This window comes from Zalophus californianus, chromosome 11 (genome assembly GCF_009762305.2).
Source record: "Zalophus californianus isolate mZalCal1 chromosome 11, mZalCal1.pri.v2, whole genome shotgun sequence".
In the NCBI taxonomy this organism is placed as follows: domain Eukaryota; kingdom Metazoa; phylum Chordata; class Mammalia; order Carnivora; family Otariidae; genus Zalophus; species Zalophus californianus.
Window position 1 is genome coordinate 4783531 of NC_045605.1, and position 21279 is coordinate 4804809.

General features: G+C 38.3%; 1 protein-coding gene and 1 non-coding gene across 2 annotated transcripts in view; one reads left to right on the forward strand and one right to left on the reverse strand.

The window, feature by feature from the left end:
* Positions 1-21279, reverse strand: part of GUCY1A2 (guanylate cyclase 1 soluble subunit alpha 2) — a 340686-nt gene that overhangs the window by 275426 nt on the left and 43981 nt on the right. The window lies entirely within an intron of this gene.
* On the forward strand, positions 858-983 carry LOC113915635. Its single transcript, XR_003517779.1, has one exon.

Below are 21279 nucleotides of genomic sequence, written 5' to 3' on the forward strand. Positions count from 1 at the left end.
TTCTATAAAACTATTATTCTAGTGTCAAGCTAACCTATAAAGAAATGACTGAAGTTGGTCTCGGCCACCCAGAGGAGATTTAACGGTAAATATTCTACACATAGGTCTAAATAATAACAAAGGAGAACGGCTCTTAAAAAATCCCACTGCCTGAATACTAATTTTAAAGAAAACTGTTTTCAATCTGATCTATCAATACAGTTTCATTTGAATCTCTGTTGGGAGTGTAGCTTTTTTGTACCTTCAGAGTATTCTCTAGTTAAGTAAGTAGAAGTGTTAGGATAATAATGCAGAGAATGGCCCCTATCAATTTTGGTCTTAATCTATGAAGAGTTAAACAATGCTTTTCTACTATTTTAGAGGCATGTCGTTCTCCTTTTACTGACTTTGTGGCATCTCTGTGACCCTCCAAAACAGAACACAACTTATGTCACATATTCATCTTTAAGTATAGGTGAACTAAAATTAGTTAATAGTTTTAAATTTTATGACATACTTAAAGAAAACAGGACATATATTCAGATTCTTTAAAAAACAGGGTTTTAATATCTTTGAGCTATCAAAGAATTTGCTAAGAATAACAATGGGGGACCCTCTAACAGATTTAACATTAATTCTTGAATACCCAAAGAAATAGGTATTATCAGAAGCATATTAAGTGCTTTAGGAACAAAAATATTTATGATGGTTAAGTCTCAAGTTTTTACTTTTGAGAATATGCTAAGATCTGCTTTAAAATATGCATAGCATATAAATTTTAATAGTGAGAAACATGGCACAATGGAGATGAAGCCAAACTGAAAAGTCTGGAATATGTTTTTCACCCAGAAACTACATCTAAAAAGTAGAACATCATACAGAAATGATGAAATAGAGATAATTGGGGGTTGAATGTTGTATGATTGGAAATTTTTAATATGTAAGTTATGTAATTAATCTAAGTGTTTTTTAAAAAAGCAGAGCATCATAAAATTACACTCCAGTATTATTAGTTGCTACTCTTTCCTTTCAAATAGCAAAGCATATATAAAATAGCAGATATTCCCTTGTATTATATATATTTGTCTGTGATCCCTCTGTTGACTGCAAACAGATTTATTTAGTAGGACAACTCTTGAAAAGTACAACCTTTAAACACAGTGTGGTCTAGAATGAGAAAGAGAAAGCAATGGAGGAAGAAATGTAACTAAAGCAAAAAATAGAGATAATTTCCCTCTGAACTATAGAAAATCCTGAGTCTACAGATGGAAAGGCACAAGTTGCAGTCAGGATTGACTGATATATTAAATAAATTCATTAAATTCATTAAATAAAAATTAATGAAACAGAGGGAAAGAGAAACTGTTGACTCCTGTGAGGTGCATCTTATCCATAATCTGGAACTAAACCATCTCAGGAAGACAGGTGGGTCTAATCCGAATAACAGCAAAAGGAAGATAACCAATAATGGGAAAGCAGAGTAGAGCTTTCAAATTATGACGGTAAAAATATATATACATATGCTAATTCAACTTGATCAATACAGGAGAAAAAATAAGGAAAAAGATGCAAAATAAATAATCAAAAATCAAGATGGAAGAAAGAAAATCAAGTAAATTATGTATTTCCGTAAATTTAAACAAATCCTCCCATCCAGTGGCAGGAACTCTCACTTCTCCCATAAGACTCACACTTAGAAGAAGCGATTTAAAAAACAAAAGGTGGACAGTAGGCAAAGAATTCCAAGAAACTAGAAGGAAGGAGCAATATTAATATCAAACAAGGTAGAATTAAAGTTAAAAATGTGAATCAGGATAAAGAGAAACATTATATAACAACTGACAATTTATAAAGACCTCAGAGACACAAACCTGCATAAACCAATCAACATTGCAGCTAAATATACAAAGCAAAAACAACTAAGAATTGATTGCTAATGTATACATTTTTTTTACAGAGTGATAAATGTGTTCTAAAATTGCTTTAGTGATGATTGTACAACTTTATGACCACACTAAAAACCCTGAAGCATACACATTAAATGGGTGAATTGTAAGGTATGTGAATTATATTTCAGTAAAGCTCTTATATATTTAAAGAATTAAGAATAAAAGAACTCTATACAATTATTTTGGGAAACTTTAATACACGTCTCTCAGGATCATATGGATCTAAGAGACTAAAAAGCAAAATCATAAAGACATTAACTAAAAATATATACAACAATAAACTTAATAAAAATAAAAGTATACTGGAAAACCTGAATGTGCCTTTTTCAGAACCAAAAAGATCAAAGATTAAAAAAAACAAACTCAATGATTAATTTAATACATATTAACAATAAAAAGCAAAAACAAAAAAGTCAGAGAAAAAATGAAATTAAAATTTAATAATAAGCAAAATTCAAACACATATGTGTATGTACATAATGTATATATCTATGTACTTGCATATATGTGTTTGTATGCATAGGAAGAATTATAAAAATTCCTCAAATACTGGGCCAGAAAATTCCCGTAAGATATTTTTAAGATTTTGCAGATCACATTTTCTAATAGTAATAAAAATAAATATTTACAAACAAAAAGATGACCAAAAATCATATCTAATTAGAAGTTAAGCAATACACTCCTTTGAATTAAAGAGAAAATCAAAGTTGGAATTATAACTCCTAGAAATCAATGAAAAGACTACTACATACAAATCCTGAGGCACAGAAAAAACTGTACTGAAAAAAAAAAAGAAGGGGGCGCCTGGGTGGCTCAGTGGTTTAAGCGTCTGCCTTCGGCTCAGGTCATGGTCCCAGGGTCCTGGGATCGAGCCCCACATCGGGCTCCCTGCTCGGCGGGAAGCCTGCTTCTCCCTCTCCCACTCCCCCTGCTTGTGTTCCCTCTCTCGCTGTGTCTCTCTCTGTCAAATAGATAAATAAAATCTTAAAAAAAAAAAAAGAATACATCATCAATGTTTTCAGCAAAAACCAAATAAAAAGCTTCCAAATTAAGAAAACTGTGTTGAGCTTTTAAAAAACGAATAGGTAAAAGCTGAAATTAAGAGAAAAAATATACTAAAATAGGAATGAGAAAGATGACATAGCTACGTATTAATAAGAAATAGAGGAATAAAAAAAACCACAATGTTTTGCCATCAAATGTATAAATACAATGTTAAATACTTTTATGGCAAAGTATAAATGACCAAAATTCACCAAGAAATGGGCAATCTGAGTTCTGCCTGGTCTTTAAAATAAATTATTAGAGAGTTATTTAAATATTTCCAGGCCATAGAAAAAAAATCGAAACTACTCAATTATTTTTACTAAGACCACATAACTTTAATGCCAAAACTTGAGGTAGTATGGTAAAAACCAATTTCTCTCAAGAGTATTTGTTGAAGAAGTAGCAAATAGAATCTATAAACTTAGAGAATAATACATTCTGACCCAATAGTGTTTATATCAGAAATGAAAAGGCCTGGGGCACCTGGTGGGCTTAGTCCAGGGGAGCCTGCAACTCTCGGTCCTGGGATCTTGAGCTCGAGCCCCACACTGAGTGTAGAGATGACTTTAAAAAGAATCTTAAAAAAACAAAAAGGTAGTTCAGTATCAGAAAATCTATCTGCAAAAATTATCACATTCATAAAATTGAGAAAATGATTATATCAGTAGTTTTTGAAAAGTCTAAGATTTAACTGTTTTAATAAAAAATTTTGAGTAAAATAGGGATATAAAGAAACTGCTCAAGAGATATTGCTTTCCAAAAACCAGAAGCAAAGCTTCTTTTAAAGGATAAAACACTAAACATGTTTCAACTAAAACCAGAGATGAGATCAGTGTGCTTGCTATCACCATTATTATTCAATGTTACATTGGAGTTTCTGCGCATCCTAGGAGATCTGCAAGTAAAATAATTGGCAGACACACTGGAAAGAAGAGTAAAATTATGTTTTTGATAATGAAGAAGATTGTACATTCAGAAAATCGAGAAAGTCTTCTAATTTGGAGGCTCTTTCTTGCTTACTTGCTTTCTTTCCCTCACTCTGGTGCTCAAAACATTTATAACATTTATAACACACATTTTATAGAAAAAAAAACTACTAGAATTTTAAAATGGTAGTAAAGTATAATATGAAATATAGAATCAATAGCTTTTCTCTGTATTAGCAGTAAGAATCTAGAAGTAGAAATGGGAAAATATTCAAAGTAGAAATAAAAACTGTAAAGCCATATATTTCAAGAGAAAGGCACAGAACTTATGTTAAGAAAACTATAAAATCTTAACACAGCCAACAAAACCTAACAAATAGAAAAATATTCCATATTTTAAAATAGGAAGACTTTCTATTATAAAACTATCAATTCTCCCAAAATTAATAAATAAATGTAATGCATTTCCTGTTATAGTCTCAACAAGGCTTCTTGCCTAGTACAATCTTTTTAAGATTCATATATAAGAACAAATGCCTACAATAGCCCCAAAATGTTTGAATAGAAAGACTACTGGGAGGAACCAGATACAAGAATAAATGAAATGGTCTCCAGCTATGTTTGTTGTTTCCATAGGAACAAACAAAGAGACTGAATTATAATAGAGAATTCAGAAGTAAATCTGTGTATACGAGAAGTTTTAATGTAGTACCAAATAGCATTTTAATTCAATGGGGGAAAGAATGGTTTACCTAATAAATGACACCAGGCATGTGGAAAACAAAATTAAATCCCATCTCACATCACAAAGAAAATCAAATTTTAGGATCAGTTAGAAGCTTAAGATGTAAAAGACCAAACAATAAATACTGTAGAAAAAAATCTAGGAGAGTACATGTATTCCTTAATTTAAAGTGGCAAACCAACACAGAAAAAGACATAAAGACATATTTGAGTTGGTAAGATACAAAGCTAAATTAAAACTGTCAGAATAACGTATAGAGTACAATTCTATTTTAGTAAATACATCCACGTGTATGTGTTTGTGTGCATGACTCACCTTCCCTGCCTGTCTGTCTGTCCTGTCACTTTGTTCAGGCCACCATGATCCACAGACTAGAATTATTTCAACAGCCTCCTAACTTGTCTGCTTTCTAGTCTCTCTGCAATCCATTTTCTATACACTCCTCAAAAATCATAAATCTTACATATCATTTCTCTGCATAAAGCCCTCCCGAGATTATCCACAGCCCTTAGGATAAAATACAAGCTCAGCAAAGTTTGATCCAGCCTTCACTCTGGGCCCATCCTCATCTCACCCAATTTGCCCGGCTCACATCCCTGCACAAGCCATCAGGAACCACTGGGAATTTCCCAAACATGTCCAACAATCTCTCACGTACAGGCTCCTGTATGTGCTTTCTATTTTGTTTTGCTTCTTTAATGGAATTCTGTTCTCCTAACCCACTTAGTTGTCTGCTTAGACTCATCTTGCAGATCCTCACACCTAAATTCCTCCAGAATGCTTTCCCTGACATATACACTGAGATAGTGGCCTCTGCTTTTTTGGCTTCTCAAGCACATTGTGATTACCCTCTAGCATTTATCACACAACACTTGCTTGTTTGTCCACCGCTCAGCCAGACATGGCCTCTGTGAAGACAAGAGTTATGTCCTAGTCAACATTTATTCATTCCTTTATATAAAAGAGAGAGAGAGAGAGAGAGAGAACACCTGGTCAGGATCAGTCTCAGTGCTGAGTACCGGGAATACTAGAGTGACCAGAATAGACATGGGTCTTCCCTTTACTGAGCTACATGAAAGACTGAATAATCCAGAAATTGAACATATATTCCAGCAATAATCCAAAAGAAACCACATGATGATAGTGTTATAATAAGGGGCACAGTGCTTGAGAGCTTATATCAGGGACCAAATGAAATCTACTGGGTCAAAGAAAGTGTCCTTTAAAAGGGACACATCTGAAGGATAAATAAAAGTCGTCTAGGCAACCAAGAAGGAACAGACAGAAAGAAAACCATTCCAGACCAAAAGAACATTAGGCGAAGTTCCTGGAAGAGAAACTCACATGGAATTTTAGAGAAGCAAAGTAAAGACCACTATTGGAACTCTAATCACTCACACACTGGCTTGCCTGCAGTGGATTTTTTTGATTAACAGATAAAAGAATAAATAACAAACGAATAAATACAGCTGTAACTACCCATATATATAAAATATATAATGAATACATTCTATAGTACACGTAATAAATACATTCTACTATGTTGTATATATATAATTTTTCCATTGCTGTTTCTCATCCCCTTCAATACTTGTTGGCAGGCCTTTTTACACGAGCTCATTCCCCATAGCAGCCGGATGTGCACCTGCCTCAGCCCTGTACCCACACCAGGCCCCTGCTTCTGAAAGGCAGTCTGCCGCATTGCAAAAACATGGCAGTGGCTCGCAGGCTTTGGAATCTCCCTGCAGAGACCTACCCATCATCTCTCAGACCTGTACTTCTACTAGTCTTTCACCTGATGGCTGCGAAGGTAGGTGAGGGAATTACGATGCACACGCATGGCCTCTGGCATCTGTAGAGGATGACCGGCCCTGTTCAAATCAGAGGCCATAATAGTGGCAGCAGGAGAACACCATCTCCACCAGGATGGATCCTCAGAGGGCTTACTCAGAGCTGTTAATCACTGCTAATGCCTCTTTAATTATTACGCTTTCTACAATCGCTAAATTGTGATTCACCCTCCTCAACTGCTCCAACCCAGTCTTGGGAGCTCTGTTTCTGTCCAATTTGTACAGAAAGTATTCATATTTTTGGAACCAAAGCTGTGTTGTAGTAAAGAAATAAAACTGACGGGAATCTGAAGATGTTTACAACGTTCCAAATGAATTAGGTAATAAATAGTTAGCCAAAGGCTAAAATATGTGTTTCCTTAGCCAAACAGCATCAGATTTTAAGTGTGACAGAAATTAGTGCATCATACATCCAAATACGGCTTTTATAGTAACATATGGCAGACTTAACGGCACTCACAAAGAAGCAATCCTAATGGTTTTTTATTTCTGGAGGATAATAGCATGGGATTATGTCTAGGTTTATTTAAAAGAGAATTTCTCGCTACGCTGTTTCACAGAAGATCAACACACGAGGTCACCAAGTACTTTGGAATTGCACTGGTACCCAGTCTAACCTCCATCCAAATACAATGGTCCTCATAAATAGCCCCCTTTCCTCTACTTCAACACCCCCTGTGATGAGGAGCTCCTAAAGCTTGCTCTCCCAATAGTATCTCTAGGAATCACGAAGTTCCTTCCTTCTTCCCCAGAGGCAAAATCCATTCCTATAACTTGAGTCCCCTGGTTCTATTATATCCTCTGCTCTCCCCCACAGAAATCCTTTAAAGCATCTGAAAATAGCTCACACATGCTCTCCTTTGTCTTCCTACCTTGTTTTCAAAGAATTCAAAATGCATTAAAGGCAGCTCCAAAGAACTCTTTTAAATAGATAGGAAAAGCAAGAGTACATTAGAAAGAAGAGAGAGTAGGTGTGATCTGGAAGGACATTACAAGTTACGATGTCGAACAAAGAGGCGAGCACCCCAGATAAAAGAGGTCTGCTCCAGATTAGAGGAGCTAATGCGAGATGCCTTTACACTGGGCTCGTGGTCTTGAGCAAACGTGCACTCTAACTTGGCGGAATAGATGTATTTGTTTCTCCTCACTACAGCATACACCTCAACCCGGTTTTCAGTATCATATTTGATTTATTTGCCCCGCTCCATCCACATTTTTCATACTCAGCTCTCTGGATTGTGCATACATAAGATGTTAGGCTGGGTAGGGAAGCAATTTAGGGCTGTTGGGGTGGGGGGAGGTACTGACGGCACATGTAGGGACTAAAGGCATAACCATCGCCTCTTCTGCAACATGGGGGAGGCCAGCCTGGGAAGGGCTGAAAGGAGCACCTCAAAGACAGCGACTGTTCACGTGTGTTAGCATCTTGACGTGAATCTGACAGGAACCCTGAGCTCTGTTCATCATGTTCCAGAAAGAGAACACAAGGGAAAACCTGATCCCTGCAAGAATTAACAAAAATGGTCATCTTCTTAAATCAAGAGAAGAGGAGACAATACACACCGGAGTTCTTCCGTTATCGTAAGCAAATCTACAATCTGTTTGAATTCATGGCTTATTTGGCGAGAGAGGGTTATGTTCTTATGACTTCTTTCACTCTTGTAATGTAGCCACGTTCCTTCTGGCTTTTGTATATGCCCACACGTACTTTACACCGCTGGATTCATTATATATACCAAAGCACTTTGTTTTTGGCTTTTTTCTTCTCATGTAATATTTTCTCTCTAGCAGATGCGGGAGGTAATTTTAGCAGTCAGCTCTCATCTGAGTCTTGCTCTGGAAATTGCCTTCAGTGGAAGAAAACTGCCTGGTCCAATGTCCTGTCCCTTCCCCAGGGCAGCATGCATCCAAAGACGGTTGGTTTGGAGGTGAACTGGAATACTAAAATAAAGGCGTCCTTACCTCCTGGAGGGCGATTCTGAAAAGCTGAGCCGAGACCTTTGCTGTGACGGCACATGCACACCAGCTCAACCACCTCGACACACACTCTGTTTTCTTCACAGCCTCACAAGGAAGTGGTCTGGTGAGATGTGGAAGGTGCAAACACATGTTACCTAACTTTAGAAAGAAGGATGACTGGAGGGTGGAGCTGTGAGCCACACAGTATTATTCTCAGGACTTGAAACCTAATGAAGTTTGCCTGGTTGGGTCATTGATCCCAAGGGATCCTGAGTGCAAATCTTCATCAGGGTCTGTTTCTTGGGGAACCAGAGCTATGACAACATCATAAACATTCCCTCATGCTATAGTATAATCTTGTCACATCGCTCTCATTGCAACAGCTGCATAATGTTCTTGGAAGCAGATTTATCATACTTTAATTGACCATTTCCTCATAGTTAGACTGCGGGTTGTTGCCAATATTTTGCCATTATGAAGAGCATTCAGTAAACACCATCAAGCCATTCTTCAATGTTTTCTCTTCTTGTTTTGAATTATTTCTTTACAAAAATCTTAAGTGTGGGCCATTACTAAGAAGATCTGAAGGTTCCAGTCTATTGATACCAAAGCTTTATAGATTATAATATTGGACACCTAAGTCTAATAGTAAGATATACTAAGGAATTGGGCAGACTATTTTCTGTATTCTAGTGTCTTGACCCAAGACTCAGAAGAGGAAGTTTCAGAGGCCCAAAGAGAAAGAGAGAACAGAATGGTCTACAATTAACTTACACAGAATTCTACTATAGTTGGCTGAGCAAATCAGAACCTACGCAATGTGCCCAGTGGGCAATAAATATTGTCCAATAGACGTATGAATGAATAAATGAATATTTAGGTTGCTTTAAATTTTTAACTGAAATATAAGGGGGCTCATCAATAAAGAAATGTAGATAATGCAAAAAACATGGACTAGATACCGATAAGCCTTTGGCTTTAAGTTCTTAAATTGGTCCCATTCCAAAGCCAAAGTGACGGTGGTAGTAACAGTGACAGCCTGTGTAGGTATGTATTAAATCCTTTTTTATGTAGAAATTAGCAGAAGGACCAAAGAGGAAAATTTAAGGAGAAATAAAATAAAGTAATAGCTAATAAAAGCACCCAATCAACCAAAAAACAGTAAGCCACATTTATTATCATCACAATAAGTCACAAAGCACAAATTCGTGGAAAGGAGGGCCAGAGACTGGAAGATTTTAGTGAAAATCTAAATCATTATATTTGAGGCAGATGGGAATGAAGAGGCGAAGTTGAACATGGTACATCTACTGAGATGCACTGGCAGATTCTACAAACATAGTGTAAGAACCTTGTCCTGTTCTAGTCTCTTAAAATGTCCCAGCAAGAATCATTTCCCAAATCAGGCGGGTCTCATCAGAGCCTTGTGAGCATGCCCTGCTCATCCATCCCATGTCCTGTCACCGGGGTCACCAAAAGAGAGCAGAGGAGGACACCACTTCTGAGGGAGGGGAGGGAGGGGAGGGAGGGAAAAAATCACATGATGTAGGAGATGCAGAAGGAAGAAAAGAGCAGCAAAAGCTTAGTTTATTCTTACAGATATCTTAATAAGCAGTTGAGGGGCTATTTGACCCAAAGGAGACGTAACACAAAGAAGTCTGAATTCAGAGCTCTTCTTTTTCCCATAAATGTTTATCACTTCCCCACCACTCCCTAACTCCTAAATAAAACAAAATGTTATATGAGAAATCTTTCTTAATATTTGAAAGCAAACAAAAATGCATTATCCAAAGGTCAACCAAATCCAAGACTTCACAGGAAAAAGATATTACAGGGCTGTAAGATCTCAAATTTATCGTCAGTGAAAGATGTCACATTCTTTTCAAAGCACTTCTTTAGTGCACTGTAGAAAAAGTCATAATCAAAGAAAGAAAAAAAAACCCCAATACTGGCTATTCTCTCGGGTCCATTCCCAGGACTCACCAGAATACTGCTATTTCCTTTCCAGCTTCCAGAAGGATGTCAACGGTCAACATAGTTTGTTTTTTCTATCCCACTGACAATGAAGTGGTTGGCCTGGTGCCATAAACGCCAAATAGATTTTTTTTTAAAGCTTTGTAGCCATGGCAACCTTGTTCTAAGTGCAAATCTCACAATGTGGGAGATCTTTTAAAACAAACAGTGAAGCAATAAACTTAACTTCTGCTGTCTACAGAACCTACACTGTATGTAGTAAAGCTTGCTACATATTGCTACAATACATCCCTATTTCACTTACCAGAACTATCCAAATACTTGGGTAAATAAGACAAGAAGGAAGCCAAGAGCAGGCCAGCTCCTCTGTGCTTACTGTACCCCACAGATCCCTCCTATTTGCCCACCATACTCAAGTGCACACAGGGACACTGGTTTCTGAGTACCACTGTTACCTGGATTTCCACCTTCCATCAGCTCATCATTTAATTAAAACCTGTGTCTCTTAAGGATCAAGACTGTCAGATATGTAACAATATGAAAATGTGTGTGTGGGTGTTGGGTGGGAGTAGATGGTTAAGAAGACTCGAAAAGATGTGAAATGACACATCTGCCTCCTAGGTTTGCTTATGATCGTAAAAAAGTTTCACACTTGAGTAAAATTCACTGCATTTTATAAGAGTACATTTCTAGGGTGCCTGGGTGGCTCAGTCAGTTGGGCGGCTGCCTTCGGCTCAGGTCAGGATCTCGGGGTCCTGGGATCGAGCCCCGCATTGGGCTCCCTGCTCAGCGGGGAGTCTGCTTCTCCCTCTCCCTCTGCCTGCCTCTCTCCCTGCTTGTGATCTCTCTCTGTGTGTCAAATAAATAAAGTCTTTAAAAAAAAAAGAGTACATTTCTATGCAACAATTAAGATTTTAAAGAATTAAATAGATATTTAATATGGATACGGTCTTCCAAAAGTATTCTGTGTGACCAACAAGAACGAAAATGAGCATCTAGCATGTGCTGGATGCTCTGACCAGTCATGAATTTAAAAACAAGTGGGCCGTGGTCATCGTAACCACAGATAGTTATCATCACCGGATTTTCCACCACCTTCTAAATAGTTCACTTCAAACTCCTATTCGCTCAACTTAAACTCTCGACAGCTCCTTAGTGTGATGTCCTGCTTCAGGTGGAAATCCTGTTTCACTGTCCACACTGGTACAGAGAAAAGCAGAAATCACTGCTGCTAAATATAGAAACACTTACATAGCACATCTAACGACTGATGACAGACTGTGAAAAATAATTTGCCCTGGGCATTTAAAATGTCGGGGAAGCAATCAAAAAAAATCACAGTCTACAGAAGAGATGTCAATGATTGATGAGGCTTTTGAATCCAGTGAAAGTATTCGGGAAGTCCAGAAATGTCCTAAGAGTAGAAGGATTACAAGAAGAAAGGAGTGTGTTCTAGTATAGATGTCATTTACTAGAGCATCAGGAAAGTACGTAACAAGCAATACAAGCAGTCAGCAGTTTTATCGTTTTCATTGTTTGGAAATGGATGCTCTCATTCTTGAATATTTTTCTATGTGGGAAAACAGTAAAATGATCTGGGAGACAGAGGAATGAATCACCCATTCTACTATCAATTCTTTGCAATATTAGATAAACAGAGTGGGATTATGTTCAGATAACTATTCTAATTTCATCTTCAAGGTCCTTATCACGACATCAGGTTAATAAGTAAGACCACAGAACTTGAGGAAATACGCCCCATAGATGCGCTCCAATCTGGACGTTGATTGTACATATAAAATTTGGTGCTTTCGTGGCTGATGTTAGAAAAAAACAGAACACACTGAAACATAAAAACAGACTAAAAGCTCTTAACTCATTCATGTGTTTCAGTTTAGGTTTGGATTTTTTTTTAATTGGGACTACAACCAAATAGAAACAGAAAGTCCCTTTGGACTTATCTATCTTAATTATAATTTTATTCAACAGCTTTCGGAAATATTTTGATATGATTTCAAACTTAGGGAAAACCTGCAAGAATAGTCCCCAAAACTCCCGTATTCTTTTACCAAGATTCACCAATTTGTTAACAATTTACCCCATCTGTTTTTATTCTCATTCTCTCCCCCCACCCCACTCACACACACACACACAATTTTAGAGTAATGGCACTAAATACTTCAGTGTGTATTTCCTAACAAGGGGGCTCCTGTACATAACCACAGTCCAATTTTATTTTTATTTTTTTCAAGATTTGAGAGAGCAAGAGAGCATGTGCAGGGGTGGGGGGGAGGGGCAGAGGCAGAGGGAGAAGCAGGCTCCCCACTGAGCAGAGACCCTGACACAGGGTCCCAGGAGCCCCGGGATCATGACCTGAGCGGAAGGAAGACGCTTAACCGACTGAGCCATCCAGGCGCCCCACCACGGTACAATTTTAAAGATGAGGAAATTTAACTTTGGTACAGTATTATTTAATCCAGAGTCTATATTCCGATGTTGTTTATTGTCCCCATGACGTTCTTCAGAGCTACTTCCTAGTATAGGATCCAACACAGGATTATTCATTGAATTTGTCTTGTGTCTTTAGTTTTCCTTCCTCTGGAAGAGTTCCTCAGTCTTTGTCCTTCAAACAATATTTCTCAGACACCTACCCTTCCAGGCCCCCTGGCTTGTTGGGGTGGTTACAAAGGATTAAACACAGCACCTAAGCACCAGGTACCCGCAATCCAGGTGAAGAGAAAGATGTGTAGACAATAAGGAAGCACACCAAGAAATGTGCTAAGGTAGAAGGATAAGCTGGATTCCTTCCATTTTTAGCAATTCAAAACCCTTGCTCTCTCTAGATCCCTGTTTATTTTTCTCTCTCAATAGGAAAATACCTCTATAGCCAGGATCGTCATTAACAAAGGCTATTTGTAAGAAGTCTTTTAGTTCAAAAAGTTGGCCGAAGTAATATAGAGTACTATGCAGTGGTTTATGGTAATACGTGCATGTGCACACATGTTGATTTTGTTTTGTTTTTCATTTTTTTTTTTTTTAAGAAACAGGGATGGTTCTTTTAAATAGGAGATGTGTTAAAATTACTCTTTTCAGAAACGAAAATGTGACATGGTAAGAACTAGGTTTCTTTTTCTATAGTTACAAAAGCTATATTCAAATCCAACCTCCATCATTTATCAGCTAAGTGATCATGGGTAAGTCACTTACAATGTGTACTTTAATGATTTCATCTGTAAGATGGAATGATACTAGTCAACTATAGAGTTTAAAGTTTAACAAATATAAAATAATATACATGAGGTTTTTATAAACAGTAAAGCACCATATAATTTATGTATGTGTGTCTACAGATACACTCTAGTGTGTATATATGTGCATGTAGAGACAGAACAAGAATGAGTAGGAGAAAGCCTAAGGATGCATCCGATTTATGATTTTTTTTTCTAATGGGGTTCTCCCTATTACCACACAGAAGAGTTTTGAATCCCAAATTTCTCAGCCTATTTGGGGGGTGATGTTCTCACTTCTCCTGGAATGACTGTCTTCCAATAGCCAAACACAAGCAGCCTTCCATTCTGCTCACTAAGCACAGAAGCTCTATTCCTCACGTCATCTGGTCTTGCCATGAGCTTCCTAAAACAGAAGGTGCCAGGCGAGAGGAGATGACGTTTGCCTTACTCACAGTCTGATCTCTAGAAGCAGCACAGACCTGGTACATAGAGAGTACCCACCAAGGATCTGCGGGATGGTGACACCCGCTGGGACCGTTTCCTGCCCAAAATACTAGGACACAGCATCACCGCCTCCTTCTGGAGGTGATGGCTACTGAGACATTAGTGGAGAAACCTGAACTTTCATCAACCTCCTGAACCTTAGGGCAAAGAATTAAAAAAAAAAAAAAAAAGTTCATTCCTGAAACTTTGAATCCAGAAATACCATTGAAACACTCTAGTCACATAGAAATTTCATTATACTCTGAAAAACAAACCGAGGGTCTAGAGGGGAGGAGGGTGGGGGATGGGTTAGCCTGGTGATGGGTATTAAGGAGGGCACGTTCTGCGTGGAGCACTGGGTGTTATGCACAAGCAATAAATCATGGAACACTACATCAAAAACTAATGCTGTAATGTATGGTGATTAACATAACAATAAAAAATTTAAAAAAAGAAATCCCATTATAATTATTTAAATGAAAAATCATTATGAACATATTAATTATTTAAACGCTTCCCACCCTCTTGTACATCCCATGGTCTTATTTCTCTTCACAGCACATATCACTCTGAAGGTGCTCTCTTTGTTATTTGTGTGTTTCTGCAGTCTGTCTCCCCACTTTGTTTTCCTCCCTGATCACCAGCACCTAGAACGGTACCTAAATATTCACATCGATGCAACAAAATACTTGCAAACTCTTGCATAAGACAGACATTCTCTACAATGTTATATACACATCTCTGGATTAGTAAACATTTTCCTGTAGTTTAACAGCAATACAGTGTAGCCCAGCTCAAATCCCAATGATCATGGAGAACCTTAAACAAGTTTTATAGATTTGCAACAAGTTAGTCTCCTGATTAATTTGCCATCTAAAACAATAAGCTTAAATAGGACACGAAAGCAGAAAATAATGACAAATTAAGAGAAGCCAATTTTTAAATGCTTGGCGGGTTTGCACGGTTCCTTTTGGTTAATATGTAGGACCGAGAATCAGAATAACGAAGAGAGGTTGTGAACACAAACACACAAACAGATAAATGAAGAACAGTGTGAAGTACCAGATGTACACAGAGAAGTAAAAGGTGTCAGACATTGCAGGAAGTACACAGACTCAGGAGCAACAGAATTAAAAGTCGAAAATTGATGGCAATCAGGGGTATCTCTAGTCAAAAAAGTTTCTGGGCACCAGTCACTCGGCACAATAACTCCTAAGAATCAGGATCATTTGTCACTGCTCTGCTTGTTCTGGGGCTGAAATCCCTCCTGGTCTCTCCTTTGGACAGATCCTACAGTGACTCTGCTCTATGAAAGCTGCTTCCCACAGCAGCTGCGAACTCACTCTTCTGCCCACTTCATCTCCCCCTAGGCCAACTCTGTCCTCTGGTGATTATTAGGATTTCTGGCGCTAGTGTGATGGGGGAGGCTAAAGCCAGCATTTTACCAAACCTACAATATCTGACACTGGATGAACAACCTACCACGTGTCTTTGCAAAGATCATGATGTAGGATGAAGAGAGGGAGAAGTGGTCCTTAACTCATATGCCCATTGAGGCAGAGACAGAACAATCGGGGGGAAAAAACATGGTATCATCAATGTATGATACAAAATGGGGCAGTGGAAGCCAGCAGTCCTCAGCATCAAAGAGATCTGGCAAAGAGATAAAGGGAAAAAAGAAAGCAAGCTTAACTAGAGCAGAGAGCATCTAGCAGGAGGCATTAAACCTTTATCTGGAAGACAAAGGACAGAGAATGGAAGCAGGGCCCCCCCACCCCCCACCCCCCGTTCCTGTTTAGGCTTCAGAACCAGAATTGAAAGTCCTGAAGAACAGAGTAAGTGAAAAGAACCGAGTGGTGTACAAGGCAGCAACCACTCTCAGAAAGGAGACAAAAAGAGAAACCCAGATTCTAGAACCTCGGCTAGCAGAAATTAACTGGGTATCAAATTCCCTACGAATTCAACGAAGTGTCCCAATAAGCACACTTGCCAAGAGCAGGGTTAGCCTTGGAATTAAAGGATCAAGACATGCCCGCACACCAGAACTCTCTGGGGCGCTTATTTTTAAACATACAAATTCCTGGTCCCCATCCTAGATGAATCAGAGTATCTGGTATTTACAGAGTATATAGTTTACAGAGCATATAGTGTCTGCAGGCTGGTTTCTTTGTTGTGTTTTTGGGGTTTTGTTTTTGTTTTTAGTTAATGTCTCCAGATGATCCTACTGTACCCACTAGAGGAATCCGCTGTTGTAGACTCTGGAGTAGAAATAATTACTTCTGGGATTAGGATTCAAATCAATAATGCAAAACACATCTCCCTAGCAAAGACAAAAGCATAAATTCGTAAATGTTAAAATAAAAATAGATACTTTCAGAGTTGGCTTTTCCTCTTTCTTTCCTCATTAGCTCTGGACAATGTTCAGTCTTGGCCAGTGTGTAGGAGTCAGGAATTACCTCAGCGCCCTTGCTTACGAACATCACATCTGCTTTTTCTTCAGCTGACTGCTATTAGTGCTCTGTTCGTTTCTTTTTGCATCTGTCACTAACACTTCCCTTACTTCAAGTAACGCTCTACCCATATACCGTCCATGATTGGGACTCACCACTGTGGTTCTTCTGACTCCCACGTTCAGTGTGGTAAGTGAAGCCCATCCTCCAGCCCCCAACCATTCCTCCCCCAAGGACCTACCCCAACCAGATCTGGGTGGTAACATTGGTGGCCAACAGTGTACATGCTGCCCACAAGGGCTACAGTAAAATTTATTTATATCACAGGGGGCTAGCATTTCCAGGTCTACATCTTCTCTCTCCACTCGGGGAAATTACCATTTCTCATTTCAAAGCTAAGACCAGAGTTGGTCAACATACAGGAAAAAAAACAGGATAGGCCAGAAATTGGAATTTGGGGCTCAATCATGCTACATCGGAAATGGATCTCATAGCACTCGACCTATCATTAGGGGGAAAAGAAATAGGCAAAAAGGACTCTGAAGTCCCTATAAAAATCCCCCATGACCCAGAATCCTCCCTAGATCCCCACATGGAAAATAAAACATATGGGCGTCTTTGAGCAGGCTCACGAACAACAAATCAAAAGAGACTAATATTTTCGCTTTTTAAAAATAGACTAACAGTGAGATAATAAAAGGAATGTACCATACATAAAAAGCCTTAATTTGAGTAACATTTTTATTGTGACTCATAAAACTCTACTCACCAAATTAAATAGCTCATAAATGCTGTCAAGAACATTTAAGACGGACGCAAGATCTGAACTCAAGGCAGTAAGAAAGACAACTTACCTAGCACAGAACCTAGGATGTTTGAATTTAACTCTAGTCTTACTTAATTTTCATTAATTTTCAGGATAATTAAATGGCATATTAAAATGTATAGTCAAGTCAGAGTTCTGTAGCAGAGTGCAATGAAAACAGAACATAAGGTACTAAATTAAAAAAAAAAAAAAAAGTAGCCCTCCAGGTAGAAATGATTAATCTGATGAATAAAAGTCATCACATAAAAAGGAAAAAGTGAAGGCAGAAGGGGAGGTGGTGTGTTCATTTGAGTGAAAAGGCTCCAAACACAGTATTTAAATTAAAAAAGGAACTGTGCCAAATCACTATGAAATGGGTCCAGGGATGGCAACAAAAATGGGCTCTGAGTCTGACATAGGCAATGCTATGGGCTCACAATCCTCTTTCTCAGACAGTAAGGAAAGAATAAGCTTCCTTCTAACTCAGAGGAAAAGCAAAAATGGCCATTACTCTTTTCTGACATAGGCAGTGGAGGGGTCCGTCAACAATACCACAGACTCTCACATGGGAGCCTCACAATCTTGCTGCCTTCCCCACGCGCTATAACAGGGTGACCCTCTGCAAGCAGCCTGACCTATCTGCGCTACCATTTCTTCTGCTCTAATTCACGCCAAACTTGTTCCCATGTTAGGAATGCTGCAGATAATAAATGCAAGTGGTACTATCTCCTGAGAAGAGTGATAGGAGATTGTTTAAGAGATTTGAGAAACGTGCTTGTGAGAATGACCTGAGGAATAGGGGGTTTAGTTAAGTGAATTACTCACTGGCCACGGATAGTGTTGAAAGGAATTCAAACGAGAGCCCTCTGGGGGCTGGGGGCACAAAAGATGTTAAGACTGTGGGCATCTCCAATTTTTAACACTTGCAACAAATAGGATTACAAGTGATGTCACTTAAATTTATACCCAAATTCCTAAGATTTCTAACCAACTCTGTTCCAGGGACTTATTTTTACTAAACCAAAGATAAAGATTCTACCTATTAGTACCATGGCCAATTTCTGCCCCGATTAAGAATTTTTCAAGCAGTGTGTCCATTCAGTCACAAGATCTTGAAAAAGGATGACAAAACAGGAAAACAAAATTCTTAACTCTCCTTCGTATATGTTGAAATGGTAAGACAGCAGGTCCAGTTTATTAAAATTTCAAGGGAAAAAGGCACATCAATTAGAAGGACTAAAATTTTAAAACAAAACAAAACCTGACAATACCAATTTCTGGATAAGATGAGCAACAAATGGTACAGCCACTTTGGAAGACATCTTAGTAGTTCCTTACAAAGCTAATAAAGTGTAGCAATCATACTCCTAGATGTCGACCTAACGAATTTCAAAACTTGAGTCTACATAAAAACTTGCAGTCGAAAGTTTACAGCAGGTTTATTCGTAATGGCCAAAAACAGAAGCCAGCAAGCTGTCCCTCAACAGATGAATGGATAAGCCAACTGTGGTATATATGTATGATGAAATACTATTCAGAGATCAAAAAGGAATCGACTATCAAGCCGCACAAAGTTGTGTATTAATCCTAAATGCCTACTGCTAAGCAAAAAAAAAAAAAAAAAAAAAGCCAATGTAAAAAGGTTAAATATTTATAGGACATTCTGAAAAGGAAAACTACGGAGAGACAAACAGATCCACATTTGCCAGGGGTTTGATGCAAAGAGGAGGGCGGGGTTGAACGGGTGAAGCACAGGGATTTTTTTTTTTTTTTTAGGACAGTTCAAGTATTCCCCATGATACTGTAGTGGTAGGTACATGACACTATGCATTTATCAATACTCAGAATTTTCCAACACAAAAAATAAACCTTAATGTATGCAAATTAAATTTTATATTTATATAAACATATAAATACATTTCTATGTTATATGTTGCTATATAATATATTTATATATATTTTAGGAGACACAGAATCATGGGACAGAATTAAGGATATGATAAAAGAATATTACTGTATTATAGATGTACGAAAAACACCTCACTGGACGTGGTAGAGGGGAAAGGTACTGACCTAAGTGACACTGGAAACGAGTGGAGTCTCTGGAACTCCATACGTAACTTCATACCCCAAAAATGGACATTTACCCTCTACTCTGGTTGATAAAATCTTTGCCCGTGGGCATACGTATTAGCAGGTCTGAAACAACTCTACGTGCACACACTGCAATCCAACTATTGACTAGACTGATGGGAGGGCTACTAGAGCCAGGTTTGTCACTGGTGTAGCGGAGGTTACAGACAAGCAAGGGGAAGAGATCGGAAGGCTCCCTATGGCTAGATCACTACGGACGCACACTTAGCACAAGACAGCTACAGATGGACACATACAGAAATACTTACTGGTGAGCATATATACGTGAGTTATGTACATACACATATTTTGCTGCTCTGTCAGCTGAGAGGGCTTGGAAACAAGAATACCCCAACAGCAACAGTACTCCTAGCACCCAGATTTTGGTTTCTAACACCGATTCTCCAATAAAAGGAACCAGGACTCCTTCGATAAGCAGCTGATTCTAGGACTGGAGCAGAAAATACACAAGATGAGCCTGGAGCATCTTATAGTCCTAGAAAGTGAGAAAACGTTCAAAACACACACACACCCCCCAAAGCACAGAGCAGACAACTCCAAGACCTGACCAGTACCCCTCAAAACCGTCAAGATCATCAAAAACAAGGAAAATCTGAGCAAGTGTCACAGACAAGTCTAAGGAGATATGACAAGTAAGTGTAATACAAAATCTTGAGTGGGATCCTGGAACAGAAAACAGGTAAAAAAAAAAAAAAAAAAACAAGGATATCTGAATAAAGCATGGAATTTAGTCAATAATAACATAGGAATACTGGTTCATTAACTGGGACCAAAGTACCATCGTAATGTAAGGTATCAATAATAGAAGAAAGGGATATGGGATATATGAGAACTTTATAAACTATCTTCACAACTTTTCTATAAATCTAAAATTATACTGAAATTTTTTTTTAAATTTAAGGGAAAAGGAAAACAAAAACCACCTACTAAAAAACTGAGCAAAGAGAACAACAGTCTGAGGAATTTAGGATGTGAGATGTTCCCCTCCCATGCAAAGAAGTGCCAGACAAAGTTGGTAGTGGCAGGGAGACAATGCAATAGAAATAAACAAAGAAGACCAAAAAAAAAGGACTAAAAATGACGGTCATGATTTTCTAGTAAGGAGTAGAAGCTAAGTGTGGAGAAATCCAGCAGGACCAATGGGAAAATAGATTCAGAAGAAAATGCTCCTAAAATAAAAAAGATTATCTCTGGGAGGAGACAAAGCACTTCACATCTCTGTTCAACACACTTCCATCTTCTAAAACTGACCTGTACAAGTGAAGTTTCCATTTTTATTAATTGTACACATACTGGAGCCAGTGTGGGTCCCCCCAACCCCCCACCAGCGCCCCGAGCAGTCTCATTCCTCCTCAGACCCACCTGCCCTATCAAATCACTTCGGGCCAAGTATGCGAGCAGAGAGCAGAAAACAGAAGTTCGTTCCAATGTACACGGACCTGCTCCTCAAGACCTTGATTAGGAATTAAATTGTGTTATTAATTCATGTTATTAAATAAGATACTGTAACAACTTTCCTAATGAGATACTGTGACAGTGTTCCTAAACTTTAATAGGCAACAGCCATTAAAAAAAAAAAAAATGGCATGAGAAATACAACCTTTTAGAGGCTTTGTGCCCCACCAGTGAGGTCTAACATAGTAAGCCACCTAAATACCAAGATCAGCTTCTTAGCTTAGCTTAGCCAACAGAACTGGCATAGTGTTTACGACAGCATAACTGTGAAAC